The sequence below is a fragment of the Hemitrygon akajei genome, chromosome 5, assembly GCF_048418815.1.
Source record: "Hemitrygon akajei chromosome 5, sHemAka1.3, whole genome shotgun sequence".
Lineage (NCBI taxonomy): Eukaryota > Metazoa > Chordata > Chondrichthyes > Myliobatiformes > Dasyatidae > Hemitrygon > Hemitrygon akajei.
In genome coordinates, this window is record NC_133128.1 from 154,626,537 (window position 1) to 154,642,484 (window position 15,948).

Consider the following 15,948-nt stretch of genomic DNA (forward strand, 5'->3'; position numbering starts at 1 on the left):
TGGTGCCGATGTGTCCCAATAACTGGAATCTACTGTATTTAATTAGCTGTAAAATGCTTTGGGGGCATCCTAAATAGAATACCAAAGGCACTCTACATAAATCGAGCTCATTTTCTTTCTTTGGGATTTCTTTCCCGCTTGTTTGTGAACTTTAAGGAGCAAGGCACTGAAATCTGGCGTGGTGTCTAGGTGAGGTATCTCTCTATCTGATACACTGAGTGTCCATTTTCCTGCTTGAGCTGCAGAGTTCTTCCAGCATCTTGTTTGTTTGTGAACGTCTTTGGATAAGCACCAGCAGAACGGAAATGCTGCCACGAATTTATATTGCATGGAACTGTTGACTCTTTCTCTGTTTGACCTGGCGACGAGTCCCTAGCATTTTTGTGTTTATTATAAAAAATATCTAGCATCAGTGATTTGGGTTTGTGGCTCAGAAATCTAATATGAACACAAAATACTAGAAGAGTAAGGCAACATCAATGGGGAAATGCACGTCGCCTCGAAAACTATTAGAACTTAAAGTCTTGGATTGAAACGTTGTGTTCCTCTTTCAGTATAAACAACCTGAACTGCTTGCTTTCTCCAGCAGTCTTAGATCTTATTTTGTATTCGTAACCCATTCTCTCCGTGAATTCTATCTGATCTGATGACTTATTAAAACATTTTTTTAACCAAAAGGCTAAGCAGATCCACACAGCCGAGGAGGAGGTGTCCCAGTGTAAGTGAGGCGCAGGAATCCCTCTGCGATAGAGGTGTTTGGTGCAGGAACCAGATTTGGCGTTCTGCTGTTTAACACTGGACTGTTCTGGAGGTGGGGACTGGGGCGGGGAAGTTTAGCTCCGCTCGTTCACCTGCGGCAACTGGGGAGGGGAAAAAGGCGTGAGAAGAACTGGCTTGAGCTGTGGAAGAGCCCGAGGAAGCAGGAGCTGCGCCGGCGAGGACGCTGCAGCGGAAGCCGTAAAGGAGGAGGCGAAGATTTCCAGGTAGTCGACGCCCGCCGTTAATCTGCATTGCTCGCAATAACAACCAGCTTGGGGTATTTTGTTTTTGAGGAAAGGCAAAGACACTCCAAGGAATCATTTCGACATTTTATTTGTTCATTAGTATTTGGCACACTGTCTCTCACATACACAGCGTGAGAGGGGATAGCGAAGCAGCGGCAGTGGGTTTTGTTGGAGGAGGCAAGGGGAATCCTCCATCTCTCCGGACTCTGCCGGGCTGTTCGGGATGACCGGGTTTCCCGCGATCTCTTCCATCTGGTGAGTGACGGTTTTTCTCGGTGGCGACTTCTCACTGAAGATGCCGCTCTTCCGTGCCGACCGGGTGGATGGGAGAGAGACCCTTTTAGGCCTGGGCCTGGTGAGAGAGACCCGTCGGTACAGAGTGGGAAGGAGGGTGAGAGCCCTTGGGCCAGCCTCTGGAGACGGCGAATGGAAGGAAAGTTTGGTCCCGCCCTTAGACCGGAACCGCTGGTGTCCTGCAGATGCTGTTCCGCAGTTGTATCCAGCCAATACCGAGCTCCCGCCGATGCCCCCAGCCCTGGTCTGTGTGGCGCCTGCTGAGGCAGAGGGGACGGTGCTCATTAACGGCTTGGGGTCGGACCCCGAATGTCACCGCCGTGCTTCTGGGCAGGACTACGTACACCCACGTAAAAAATCAAACACGGGCCATTCACCCTCTCCGCCCAGTGATAGGTGCTTGTCCTAGAACAATATGTTCATCCTTTACGGACCCCCACCCTCAGAAGATTGGGGGGTGGTGTGTGGCTGGCATGCGATGCCCCACTCGCGGGCGGCCCGAGGTGCATGGGGTGATGAGACATTTGGGGGATCGAACCCCACAGTCACATCGCCTCCTTTTTTCCTTCGCTGTCTTATATGATTTATGTATAATTTATGTTCTGTGTGTCGACTGAACCTGTGTCTGTGAAGCTGCTGCAAACAAGTTTTTTCATTGTACTTCTATCTCACCGCACTTGGGCATATGATAATAAACTCGATTTGACGCATTTCCCGAGATTTCCATAACTTGCAAACATCTGAGCGACCCCGGTGGAGACGAAAGACAGCCTCTTTGACGTTTGGCAGCTGAGGCTCTGTCGGTAGTTCTCATCCCCCGAGACAGCAGCCCCACTTCAGAAACTGAACAACAAAATCCAGGCTGACTGCAGTTCCAGCTGCTTCACCCATTGATTGCAGCGCTGCTTTATCAAAGTCACTGACTTTTGGATGAGAAAATAATCCCAGGCTCTCTGGGATGGTCTTGGAAATGGAGGTGTAGCTTCCAAGAAAAGCAGCGAAGGCCTCCGTTGTCTTGACAGAAGCACTGTTTGATTATTGATACTTTAAAAACGATTGTTTGTGCACTGGTTTAAACACTGAAGTCAACGGGCCTCATTGAAAATATTCCAGTAGTTGGAGACATGCCATAGACAAAATTTTTTTGTTTGTTGGAGGTCAGTGCTCAGGGCAGGGTTGTTGGATCAGTCATCTTCAGCTGCTTCATCAATGATAGATTTTGCATCATTGCCAGAAATATGAATATTTGCTCATGATTAGATACTATTCAGTTTCATTGGTAACTCCACAAAAGTTCCTCGCTTCCATGCAACAGGATCCAGATGGCAGGAAAACAAGTCCAGTAAGAGAGAGTTTAATCACCTACCCTTCATATTCAATGGCATTACCTAACATTCTTGGGGGGGGGGGGGTTAATATTGACCTGAAACCAAATTAAGCCAGTCATAGAGACCTACCAACTGGATCAGCTGGTCCTGAAAGCTGGAACATATGGAATCCATGGTAAGTTGGATATAAAATTGTCTTGGTAGTATGAGACGGAGGGTAGTTGTGGAGGATTTTTGAAATTGGAGGCCTATGATTAATGGTGTGTTTCAGGAATCAGTGCAGTCTCCTGTGTTAATGATTTGGATGTGGATGTAGGTGGCATGATTAGTAAGTTGCAGAGAAGGTGGTTTTCTCTGGTTACATCAGGATGTGAAGATCAATTGGGAAAAGGGGCAAGGGAAGGGTAGAATGAAATTCAGGCAAGTGCAATGTGATGCAGACGGAGTATTGTTTAATGAGAGACCTTGGGGAGGGGTGGGGGTGGAGAAAGTACACAGCTTCCTGAAGATGGGAACACAGATATACTGGATGGTGAGAAGGCCTATAAAATGCTTGTCTTCACTGGCTTGGGTACTGAGTTTAGAGTTGAGTCATCATGTTACAGGTATACAGGACATTGGTTATCTGCACTTGGAGTATAGTTTGCGGTGCTGTAGGAAGGACATGGTTAAGCTGGAGAGTGTGAAGAAAAGAAATATAAGATTAACTTGGATTGAAGGGTTTGAATTATCAGGATAGACAAAATAAATTTACAAGAGGTGTAGATAGCCAGAGTCTGTTTCCCTTGTGGGGGCATCTCAAAATAGAGGCTGCAAGTTCAAAGTGAGAGGGAGGAAGTTTCTTGGAGATCTGAGGGGTAGAATCTTCACACAAAATCTAGTTGTTATTTGCATTGAGGTGGTGGATGGAGGCACAGTAACAACATTGGACAGGTATCTGAATGTGTGAGGCACAGAGGGATATGGAATTAATGAAAGCAAGAGAGATTAATATGGATAATTATGATGGTTGGTATGGATATGCAGGGCTGAAGGAGCTGTTTTGGTGTTGTACAACTCTGTGACTCTATAAATGCTGTGGCTACAAGAGCAGGTCAGGTTGACTTACCACCTGACATCCTGAACCCTTTGCACCATCTGCAAGGCACGGCCAAAGCATGAAGGAATATTCTTCACATTCAAGTTGTTTGACATCATCCAGGACAAAGCTGTCTGTTTGCTTGCCTACCATCTGACATGTCTGTTTTCTCTATTGTGGCACACAGCAGCTGCACTGTACACCATTTGTCTAAATGCAGTTACTCGCCTAGTCTTTCCAAGTAGCCAAATCAGCAACCTTTGCCAGCAAAAAAGATGAATGCTTCTGGTGCATGGAAACCTCTGTGCGGGTTCCCCTGTTAAGTCGCACACCATTTTGATTTGGAAATGAATTGTTCCTTCATTGTTGCAGTGCCTTAATATCGGCACTGCCTCCCCAAGAGGACTGTGGGATACCTTCACCAGATGGATCTCAGTAGTTCTATTTGACCACTGTCCTCTTGAAGGCTGTCAATGATGTTGGACTGTGATGCCCAGATTCAAAAATGAAAATGTTAAGAAAATGTTGTTTTATCGTGAGCATCTTTCAGTTTGATTGATCTGTGTATTACTTTGATATGGATTCTGGCCACCCAACCCCAGACTCAACAGCATTTGACTTTGTCTTTTATTTAGGTTGGGTGTATATTCTGATGAATCACTTTGGGTTGGAGTTTGACTGATTTTGAGCTTATCTAGATTTGGATGATTTGCCTAATGCAATTGACCTGTGAATAATCCATACAGTTGTTGTATTTACATTTATAGTTGTCAGGAAAAAAGCATTAAGCACATGCATTCAAGTCAAATTTATATGGGCTAGTTATAGAGCGCTGTAGCGTAAGGTTGTAGTTAAAAAGAACATAGAACCAGACAGCTTGGGAAAGGTTATTTGGCCCATGATGTTGTGCTAATCTAAATGCCAATTTATACTAAATGTCTTCCTGTGCATTATTGATATCCTTCCTTTCCATTCATATTTATGTGTTGATCTAAAAGCCTACAAATTCCACCAAACTGCCTGGTCCCACTGCTACTCCTAATTACTTATTCCAGACCCCTATCACTCCTGTGTTTTAAAAAAATACTTGTCCTTAAAGATGCCTCAATTCTGTCTACCCTGTCTGCCTCTCATAATTAAAAAAAACGCTCTATCTGGTCTTCCTTCTGCCTTTGACACTAAGGTGAGCAACTCAAACTCATAATCTCAAATCTAGGCACTGTCCTGGTAAACCTCCTCTGCACCCTCTCTGCCGTCTCCACATCCTTCCTATAATGGGGCAACTAGAATTGCACGCAATATTCCAATTGTGAAAGTTTTGGAAAGCTGCAGCACAATTGCCTTACCCATATACTCAACACCGCCTCCAATAAAGCCATACATGCCTTACACCTTCTTTGCCACTTTATCCACTTCTGTAGTCATTTTCAGTGAACGATGTACCTGGACCTCAAGATCCTTCAGTACCTGCATGTTATTAGGGGGTCTACCTAATTTGTGTTTTCTGCTTTCAAAGTAAAATATCTCACACTTTCCCAGATTAAACTCCAACTACGAATCTCTTCCCATATTTGTAGCAGATCTGTATCCTGCAGTACTCTTTGACACTCTTTACACTGTCCACAACTCCATCAATCTTTGGTATCATCTGAAAACTTGTAAATCTGTCCATCCATCTTTTCAACCCAATCATTGATATAATTAGAAATGGAGATCCCAGCACCAATCCTTGTGAAACAACACTTGTCACGGAACTCCAGCCAGAATAACGGCCTTCCACCCTGCTCCCTATCTTCTATGGACAAGCCAGTTCCGAATCCAGACTTGTAATTTACTAAGGACCTGATGAATTATCTTTTGAATCAACCTACCGTGAGGGACCTGAACAAATGCCTTTCTAAAATCCATGCAGATCATGTCCACTACCTTTCCCTCACCAAGCTCCTTCGTCACCTCTGAAGACAACTGCACCAGTGGTGAGGAATGCAAAGGTATGGTCAAGGGAGGTGGAGACTGCTTTGAGTTAGTGGATTGGACAATATTCAGGGATGGATCTTCAGATCTGAATGAATATGCCACAGGCAACAGTGATTTCATTGGCATGGATGAGTGTGTGTCTTTTAGAACATACTAAATGTACCCAAACCAGAAGCTATATATGACTCATGAGCTTTGTTGTCTGCTGAGGGCTGGATCTGTGGCATTTAAGGCCAGCAATCCAGAACTCTACAAAAAGTCTAGGCACGGCCTGGAGAAGGCCATCATGGCAGCAAAAAGGCAATTTTTTTTGAAGTTAGACAATCAGCTGTGGCAGGATTTGCATGCCGTTCCTTCCTACGAATTGAAACCTAACAGTATAATTGGCAGTGAAACTTCATTCCCCAATGAGCTCAAGGTGCAAGATTTAAGGTTATTTATTATGTGTACATTGAAAGATAGAGTGAAATTTGTCATTTGCATCAACAATCAACATGCCTGAGAGTATGCGAGACGCAGCCCGCAACATGCCTAGAATGCCAGCAACACAACATAGAGCACAGCAAGCAACAAAACAATGACAGCAAAATAAGCCCTGTTACTCCTCCTTCCTCCCTCCACACACATACAGTCCTCTAACCCCAAGATAATACGTATTCTTCAGCCTCCAATCTGCAGCAGGCTCAGATTTGGATCTGAACGTGGGCATGCAGGCAGTGAGCCTTCGACCACCCCAGCAGACTTGCAGGGTTTCACAGCTTTGGCGCTCTGACCAATGGGCTTTGACTTCTGATTCAATCCTTGGCATTGGCCGGAGGACCCATTTGATTGAACTCTGGACTCGTCAATGATGGGACTCCAAACAGGCCTCAGAACTCCAGTCTCACTGATCTGTGAACCAAGGGGGATATTGGACCCTTAACTTGCCCATCTGTTCCCAAAATCATCTCCATGACCCCCAAAAAACTTTAAATATAAACAACTAAAAAGAACATTTAAAAAAATTATAAAACTGAGCCGTGACCTCAACAAAGGATGTGGTACAACTCCATCTTGAGCATTTTATGTATGTATAAACCTACACCTGTGCCAATGCCCATGGTATCTGGGGTGATCGCTGCCTCCAAGGCTGCTGTCAGAACATCAAGAGGATGAAAAGCATCAGGTGCTGATGGTGTACCAGGCAGGGTACTGAAAACCTGTAAAGACCAGGGAAGGACATCTCCAACTTCCCACTGCTGCTGTTGTAGGTACCCAACTACTTCAAAAGGGCATCAGTCATGTCCAGGCAGAGCAGGGTGAGTTGCCTCAATGACAGTCACCCACTGGCACCTCAGATCTACAGTGATCATGTGCTTTGAGCAGTTGATGATGGGCAGAATTTACTCCTGCCTGAACAAGGCCTAGACCCACTGAATTTTCCCTACCACCTCAACAGGTCTGCAGCGGATGTAATCTCACTGGCTCTCCACTGGGCCTTGCACTACCTGGAGTCCTACATCAGATTGCTGTTTATTGATTATAACCATCATCCCTGTAGTACTAATCAACAAGCTTCAAACTCTAAGCCTCTGTTCCTCCATCTGCAACTGGATACTTGACTTCCTTATCAGGAGACCACAGTCAGTATAGATTAGTATTAACAACTCCTCCTCACTGACAATCAATACAAGTGCACCTCAAAGATGTTTACTAGGTGATATTGAAGGGATAAAACCGAAACCCAAACTGAATAAATATCAGAAAGAATTCATAAAAATTGCACTGGCAGTAGCCAAAAAGGCTATTGCAGTTACTTGGAAATCGGATACATATTTAAGTATAGATTGTTGGAAGAAAGAAATTTATGGCTGTATTCCACTAGAAAAAATTACTTATAATTAAAGAGATAAATATGAAACATTTCTGAAAATTTGGTGCTCTTATTTACAAAAGACAGGACTAAATATATAGGTGCTCTGAAGATGAAACAATTGGTTACTTGGGGAAAGAAATAAATATATACACTAAAGTTATTACGAGCTCCATGGAGCATGTGGAGATCTTCCAACATCCAGGCACTCTTTCTTTTTTTTTCTTTCTTTCTTTCTCTTTTTTTTTCTATAGGGAAGTTAGGGGGGAGGGGTTAAGGGGAGGGGGGAAGGGTTATACACATTTTTTTTCTATACTTTACTCTGTAATCACTTAAAAACGCAATAAAAAATATATTAAAAAAAAAGATGTATGCTTAGCCCACTGCGCTACTTCCTCTACACTCATGACATTATCTATAAATTTGCCAATGACACCACTGTTGATGGCAGAGAATCAGATGGTGATGAGGATGCATACAGGGGTGAAATAGATCAGCTGATTGGTGTTGCAGCAACAACCTTGTGCTTAATGTCAGCAAAACCAAGGATTTGATTGTCAACTTCAGGAAAAGAAAGCTGCTATATTCCATTAGGAATTTCAGACAATGTGGTATGTCATCAAAGGCTCTAGCAAATTTCTACAGATTTATGGTGTATAGCATTTGGATGGGTTGCATCTCCATCTGGTATGGAGGCCCCAATCCACAAGGTCATAAGGAGGCTTTAGATGGTTGGAGACTCAGCCTGTTCCATCATAGGCACAAGCCTCTCCACCACTGGGGACATCTTCCAAAGGCGGTGCCTCTAGAAGGTGGCATCCTTCATTGAGGATCCTCCCCATCTGGGACATGGCCTCTTCTCGTTACTACATTAGTGAGGAGGTACAAGAGCCTCAAGACTCAAACCCAACATTTTAGGGACAGCTTCTTCCTCTCTCCCATCTTTCTTCTGAATGATCTACTTTGCTATTCCACTTTTTCATTATCTATTTATGTAAATTATAACTTGTTATGCCTGCATTGTACTGCTGCCACAAAGCAACACATACCATTGCTTATGTCAATGACGATAAACCTGATTCTGAATCATTTTTTGTCATGCCATTGAATGTTGGGGTGAGAGCTGATTTTTTTTTTCTTGTTGTATATCATTATTACCTGGCACATGTGTGGTGCAAATGTTAGTTGACATTCGTCAGCCCAGGCCTTGCTGCATTTGGCTGTGGACCATTGCATTATCTGAGGAGTTGTGAATGGTGTTAAACACTGTGCAACCATCAGTGAACATCCCTACTTCTGACCTTATGACTGAAAGACGCAGCTGAAGATGGTCAGCCCAAGAAGACTACCCTGTGGAACTCCTGTGGAGATAATTGTGGCAAAGTAATTGATCTCCAACCACTGTAACCATCTTCCTTTGTACTTTGCATTATATGATTCCTGTTCATCCAGTATCAGAATCAGGTTTGTTATCACGGGCATGTGTCGTGAAATTTGTTAACTTTGCAGCAACAGTTCAATGCAATACATGATAATATAGAAAGAAAAAAAATTACACTAAGTATATATGCTTATTAAATAGATTAAAAATAGTGCAAAAAACAGAAAAATGTATTTTATAAAAAGTGAGGTAGTGTTAATGGTAGTGTTTGATCTGCTTCCGTCTGGTAGGCGCTTCAGATCCCTCCAGACTAAGACTAATAGGCACTGGAGAAGTTTTTTCCCTACTGCGGTCACTTTGCTGAACAGTTAACTGCCGGTTACTGTCAGCTAACTATTACTTGGATTGCACTACCTGTATGTATAATTTATATTTTCATTTATATTTATCATTATTATTGTTATGAGCAGAGAGACAACATCTGCCAGAAGTAAATTCCTTGTATGTGCATAGGTACTTGGCAATTAAAGTCTGATTCTGATTCTGATTGTCCACTTAAGAATTGGATAGCTGAGGGGAAGAAGCTGTTCTTGAATCGCTGAGTGTGTGCCTTCAGGCTTCTGTACCTCCTTCCTGATGGTAACAATGAAGAGAGGGCATGTCCTGCGTGATGGGGGTCCTTAATAATGGACGTCGCCTTTCTGAGGCAGTGCTCCTTGAAGGTGTCTGGATACTACAGAGGTTAGTACCCAAGATGGAGCTGACTAATTTTACTGCTTTCCGTAGCTTTTTTCGGTCCTGTGCAGTAGCCCCTCCATACCAGACAGTGATGCAGCCTGTCAGAATGCTCTCCACAGTACATCTATAGACATTTTTGAGTGTTTTATGTGACAAGCCAAATCTCTTCAGTCTCCTAGTGAAATATGGCTGCTGTCTTGCCTTCTTTATAGCTGTATCGATATGTTGGGCCAAGTTAGATCCTCAGAGACTTTGACATCCAAGAACGTGAAATTGCTCACTCTCTCCGCTTCTGATTTCTCTGAAGACTGGTTTGTGTTCCCTCATGTATCATCGAGGCTATGCCCTCTTCTCGCTACTACCATCAGGCAGGAGGTACAGGAGCTTAGAGTCCCATACCACCGGGTTTAGAGACAGTTATTACTGTTCAACCATCAGTCTCCTGAACTAGTGTGGATAACCTAGCTCACCTCAGGGCTGAACTGACTCTACAACCTATGGACTCACTGTCAAGGACTCTGCAACTTGTGAACTCGGTATTATTTCTTTACATTTTTATTATTTGCATGATTTTGTTTTCTTTTTCTCGTTGGTTGTTTGTCATAGTTTTCCATAAATTCTATTGTATTTCTTTATATTCCTGTAAGAAAATGAATCTCAAGGTAGTATCTAGTAACATGTATGTATTCTGATAATTTGATACTTCACCTCTGGAGCTCATTAGGGCTTTATTAAGGTCTGGAGCTGAATGACTTTGGGATTCAGTCTGAGCTTCTATAAGCAGGTTGTTGCTGAGCAAGTACTGCTTGATAGCATTATCAATTGTCCCTTCGACCACATTGCTGATGATAGAGAGTAAACTAATCGGGCAGTAGTTGTTTGGCTAGATTTATTCTGTTTCTTGTAAACAGGTTAGACCCGGGCAGTTTTCCTCATTGTCTGGCGGACGCCAGTGTTGTAGCGGCACTGGAACAGCTGCAGCACTGGCATCCACCGGAAAATGAGGGCAAGTTGTAATTAAAATAGATCAGAAACTTTCTTTTTGAAAGTTACTCATTAGCAAGAATTTGAAGGTCATTAATCAAACTTTCATACATATAGAGTCATGGAAAAGTACAGAGAGAAATGGGTCCTTTGACCCATCTCGTAATTAGGATGCTGCGGTATTTGGGATATTACTGACTGTAATTACTGAGTGTTTTTTTTTGTTTTAAACAAGCATTTTCACTACTAATCATGCTTTTGTAGAAACATTATTTGTACAGTGCAAACTTATTGAAAACCTAACAATCTCAGTTATGTATTTGAGAGCAAAAGAATGCGGGAAGGGACGGGTAGAGGATAGAGATCTATGGCTGGTTAGTTTGAATAGTTACCTCTACATTGAAATTATTTGTTTTATTTGAAGTCCAGGAGTGATGTTGAAAAGCTAGTTCCGTGTATTATTTACATTGGAATAGCCCTAATGGAGCTAATAGAGAACAAAATAAACCTGTAATTAAATTATATTCGCTTATATCCCTTTTTGTGTCTGGTGTTTCACTCTTGTGAGGAGGTTGTTCATTGGAAGGTACTCGAGTCCATCCTCTGTTCCTTTGGTCCTTGTGAGGATGTACACATAGTGCATGACTGAGAAACACTAAGTGCAAAGTCACAACCATTACCTGATACAGTACATGCCAGCAAACCTCTCGCAGCCAAGAGTTCCTTGGAAAGGATAATCCTGTTGTGCTGTTATTAACTTGGTTTCTCATTAGTTCAGTGTTCGGCATATTAGGTGAATCTTGGATTAATTGTCCACTCTTCTTGAGACTGGATAATCTCAAATGATTTACCAGTAAGAGTACAGGTAGTTCAACTATAATACATGTTTCCATTATGCAAAATGTATATAACATGATTGGGGACACCGTTTACAATAGTTGAATTGGTTATAATGTGATTTCCATGGGGACCTAGAGAATCTATTAAGAGTTACTTTGGAAAAAAGATAACTTGGAAAAAAACTTTATATGCAAGCCACCCCCCAGTAGTAGCTGGACAGCACAGCATCTCAATGCAGAATCATTGGAAATTGTTCAGTAATTACCTCTATGATAAACACAAGATTTTGTAGATGCTAGAAATCTTTAGCAACACACACACACACACACACACACACACACACACACACACACACACACACACACACACACACACACACACACACACACACACACACACACACACACACACACACACACACACACACACACACATCTACCCCACCCATCCCACTTCACCGGATCTCACCGATCATCTGCTAGTTTGTACTCCTTCCCCTCACCCCCACCTTATTCCTGCTTCTACCCCCTTCCTTTCCAGGCCTGATGAAAGGTCTGAGCTGAAATTTCAACTGTTTATTCCTCTTCATAGATGCCATCTGAATTTTGAATCCCTCCAGCATTTTGTGTGTGTTGCTCACATTTACGATATTCATGCAAAGGTACTTCACTAAACAAGGTAACATACAGCCTTTCATATTTTTAGCTTGCAGTAACAGAATAAACTCAGAGCTATTAAAAACAACTTTTTGAAAGACATACCAGCGTGCTGTGGGGTGGGTGTTGGAAATAGCTGTTACTGTGAGTCTAAAACTCTCTAGCCTCAACTTTTTTCCCCCCATTAACAGAATTGTTAGAAGGGTTATTTATATAATGTGAGATTTCTTAAGAAATACAAATATTGTATTATGGCAGAACTACCTGTATTAAGCTGGCTCCAAAGTACCTGGGTTCGGGCAGTGAAAATTACCCAGGATATCATCCTTCTCCTGCTTTGTGGTTAGGGATCCCTGCAAAGAAACGTGTCTGTTGTGTAAGTGTGGAATTATATTTAGTAATGGTACTAGGTGTGGTTGAACACACAGAAGGTTCACTGACTTTCCTGAACATTCAAGGGGAGGCTGGTAATGCAGAAACCATCCTCCAGTGAAAGCGGGTGCTTTCCTGATAGGAATGAAAATAGAAAATAAGTTGAGTCAATTGATTGGGACTATAATCCGTTGACAGAAAATAATTAGACAAAAAATTTACTTGCTGGGGATGTAGACAAGAATTGTTCAGAATTATTTATCTCTTGAACCCAAGAACTATCTTGACATGTGCAAAAAGAATTCTCCAGTAATCCCATGAAATTAGTTATGTGGTCTGTAAAAGCCACAAAATGTTGTTATTGCTCAGTTTGTTAGGTATATTTTACTGGGGCATTGCAAATTAATTGCTTTGGTCTGTCAATAATGGCCGAGACATTGATGAACTGCTTTAAATAAGTGACCTATACAGTATATGATGCATTAGTTGACCATTGTCTTTGTTGGCAAATCCCATTCCAGTATAGACCAGACATTGGCTAAATTTCCTTTATTATTGATTAAAGAATAAGTATTTGGACATGTTCACTATAATTTGGCAAGTTCAGCAGTAATTTATTGTGCTGACCCGAACTGGTTATTGCATTTTTGTCATATATTTAAATGCTGTTTGTCTCAATGATGTTTTTATTGTTTCTCTTGATCTCTTAACTATTGATGTCTTCTTATAGACATCTATTATGGAGTAAAGTTTCTTTACTATCCAACCCAACTTTGCCCTCATAACTTTGAATCCCTCAATCAACCTTTTCTGCTCCCAGGAAACCAGCTGTAGCCTATGCTGTCTCTCCTTGTAGTTGGAATGCTCCATTCCAGTCACAATCCAGGAGAGAGTTGCTGTTCAACTTGCCTATGGATGTTATAAAATATAGAATTAAAGACAGAAGAAAAAAGCTGTTATGCTAAATTGGAAGACCTGTTGAAGAAATAATTAACTTGCCTTTCAGAACCTTTAGGATGAAGAAATCTGAAAATTGCAGAAAAAGTTCCTCCATCAAAGCATCCTCCACAGCATCCCCTCACCCTTATCCTCTCTTTTTAATATTCAGGACTTGCCAGTAATCTTTCTGTAAATGCCTGCAAGGAAATGAATCTCAAGGTAGTATGTGGTACTTCGATAATAAACTTATTTTGAACTTTGAGGAGTGATTGTTCCTTCCTTAATTTCAATGTCCTGAATTTTCCTCTCCCATTTGTTGTGTCTCCCAATCTGATCCTGAACTTCTGGTTGTCCATTATCCCTATTCCAACCTCTCTATCGTGTTCTCCTGTACTGTTCCAGTGCTGCTTGATATTTACTCCAGGAATAGCAGCTTGGACTCTAGTTGTTCTACAACATTTTGAACTCACAGTAAATTCAGGTGTTAATTCTACTGTTTCTATTTACATTCCCTCTGGACCTGTCGTTTGTTTCAGCATTTGTCCTGGGATCTCTTATTTATGCCTTACAGCATTTAACCATTTGTAAACAAATATGTCCTGCCTTCCATCCTATCACAGACCTACCCTTTCTCTCTTTTGCCCCTCCTCTGCATTCTATAATTCAATTCTTCTGTGTAACTTTGTATTTCTGATGGCTAGTTATTGGCAAGTAATAAAAGAGTCAATTCTTGCAAATTCATTTAGAACTAGGGTCCACAGACCTCTCGGTTCATGGTGGGGGTCCATGGCATAAAAAAAGTTGGTAACCCCCGATTTAGAATAAACAACTTGCTACCATTCTTAACAAATTATCTATTGATTTATTGAAAGACACCGCGCAAGTACGTGACAGCTGTTGATGGACTTCTTAACTCCAGTCTCTGACAGAGGGAAACTGTTCATATTTGTGTTTATATATGGCACTCTAATGAACCGAAACACCACGAAGGACAACTTCACAGAACAGGGTACTTGTGGCACGTACAACATTTGTCCTGTTGGTGGGGGGGTGATGGGCAGGGGTAAAAACATATTGGTTTTGGAGCCTGAGAGTGATCTATTGAGGATGGCAGGAAAACAAAAATCAAATTTTATCAAGTGACTCCTTCACAAGCAGCTGGTAACTATTAAGTAGTTGATGAAAAGATGGAATCATTGGCCCCAAGCTTTCCCACTACCCACAGCATTCTAGTTCCTTTCATTACTCAGAACTTGGTGCCTCCGCGTAATAACTTTTTACCACTAAGGACTAATTCTGCCATTTTCATTTATCAGAATTCTTTTGCGTGTGTTGTGCACATGAAATGTATCTTCTGTTTCTTGTGCCGCAAGACTCCAGCTAAAACTGCATTTTTGAACTATGCTGGTGTAAGATTAAATGGAAGTTAATCTGTAACCCTTGCACCCAACAGACAAACTAAACGAACATAAATTTTTGTTTGCTTTTCTATTTTAAAAAACAATGAAGTGTACGTGCTTTCTTGTTTAAGAAAATACTAGCTTAGCAAAAATAAACATATAATTTTGAACCTTGAATTGTGAGAAAGTGTTCCATTGATGGTAAGAAAAAGCCACACATTTTTAAAACCACAATTTTAACTAGGTTTAATGCCTCTCAGACGAGTCACAAATACAATATAATTACTGAATTGAGACGCAGGAGACTGCAGAATTTGGAGCAACACTAAATGTTCTGGAAGAACTCAGCAAGTCGGGCAGTAGGAGAGAATATTTGAACAATGGCTATGAAAATTCCAATGACCCATCCAGGGTTGTTTATATTGAGACTGAATGTGGCAATTCTGACTTTTAAAGTGCACCATGGGAAAAACTGTTAATTTTCTATACCTTTAGAACTTTTAATAAATCAGGATGGTTCAATTACTTTTAATCCTTTTTTTAATGCAAGATACAATATGTAACTTCAACAATATAAAAGCACATAAGAGAATCAAAATATGGAATTTTTCATAAGTGAGGAGACTATGGAGCAATTGTAGATTTAAAGTAAAACTACTTCAAGCTTATCGTTGTGATGGTATTTGCGGAAATTCGATTCTGCGGTATTAGATAGTTGGTTGAATTTCTGTCTTGTGTGATGACCTCACCTTGTTATGGTAATCTCTGTGATACTCTTGGAAGAGATCAGATATAAAGGAAGCACCATTTTCAAATTATCAAGGATTTGTTATGTTGAAAAGGTCATGTGAAATTTGAATTTGTTAAAAATATATTAATGCAGTATGTCTAAATTAACAATAATTTACAGTTTTAGAATGAAATTTTGTAATGTAGTTTGTCATACAAGGACATTAATACCTCTTGCTCCTTTGTCCAAGATCCTAAGTATAACATTATTTTTTGCTTATAACTGAGAAGAAATGTAGAAGAATGCAATCTCATTGTTTAAATGTGACATCTTTTTTGTATTCTTAATTTCAAAATATAGCTAGTGCCTTGAAAT

The 15,948-nt window shown here is 41.3% G+C and overlaps 1 protein-coding gene across 5 annotated transcripts in view; it reads left to right on the forward strand.

Annotated features, from left to right (window-relative positions):
* Nucleotides 1-831: 831 nt before the first annotated feature.
* Nucleotides 832-15,948, forward strand: part of LOC140728349 (E3 ubiquitin-protein ligase HECW2-like) — a 318,336-nt gene continuing 303,219 nt past the window's right edge. For 4 of the 5 annotated variants that reach the window (XM_073046945.1, XM_073046950.1, XM_073046949.1 and 1 more), the window contains exon 1: nucleotides 832-983. The gene's annotated coding sequence lies outside the window, so the exon portion shown is untranslated. Of the gene's footprint in view, nucleotides 1,260-15,948 lie in introns of all 5 variants that reach the window. The other variant, XM_073046946.1, reaches the window with a different exon arrangement.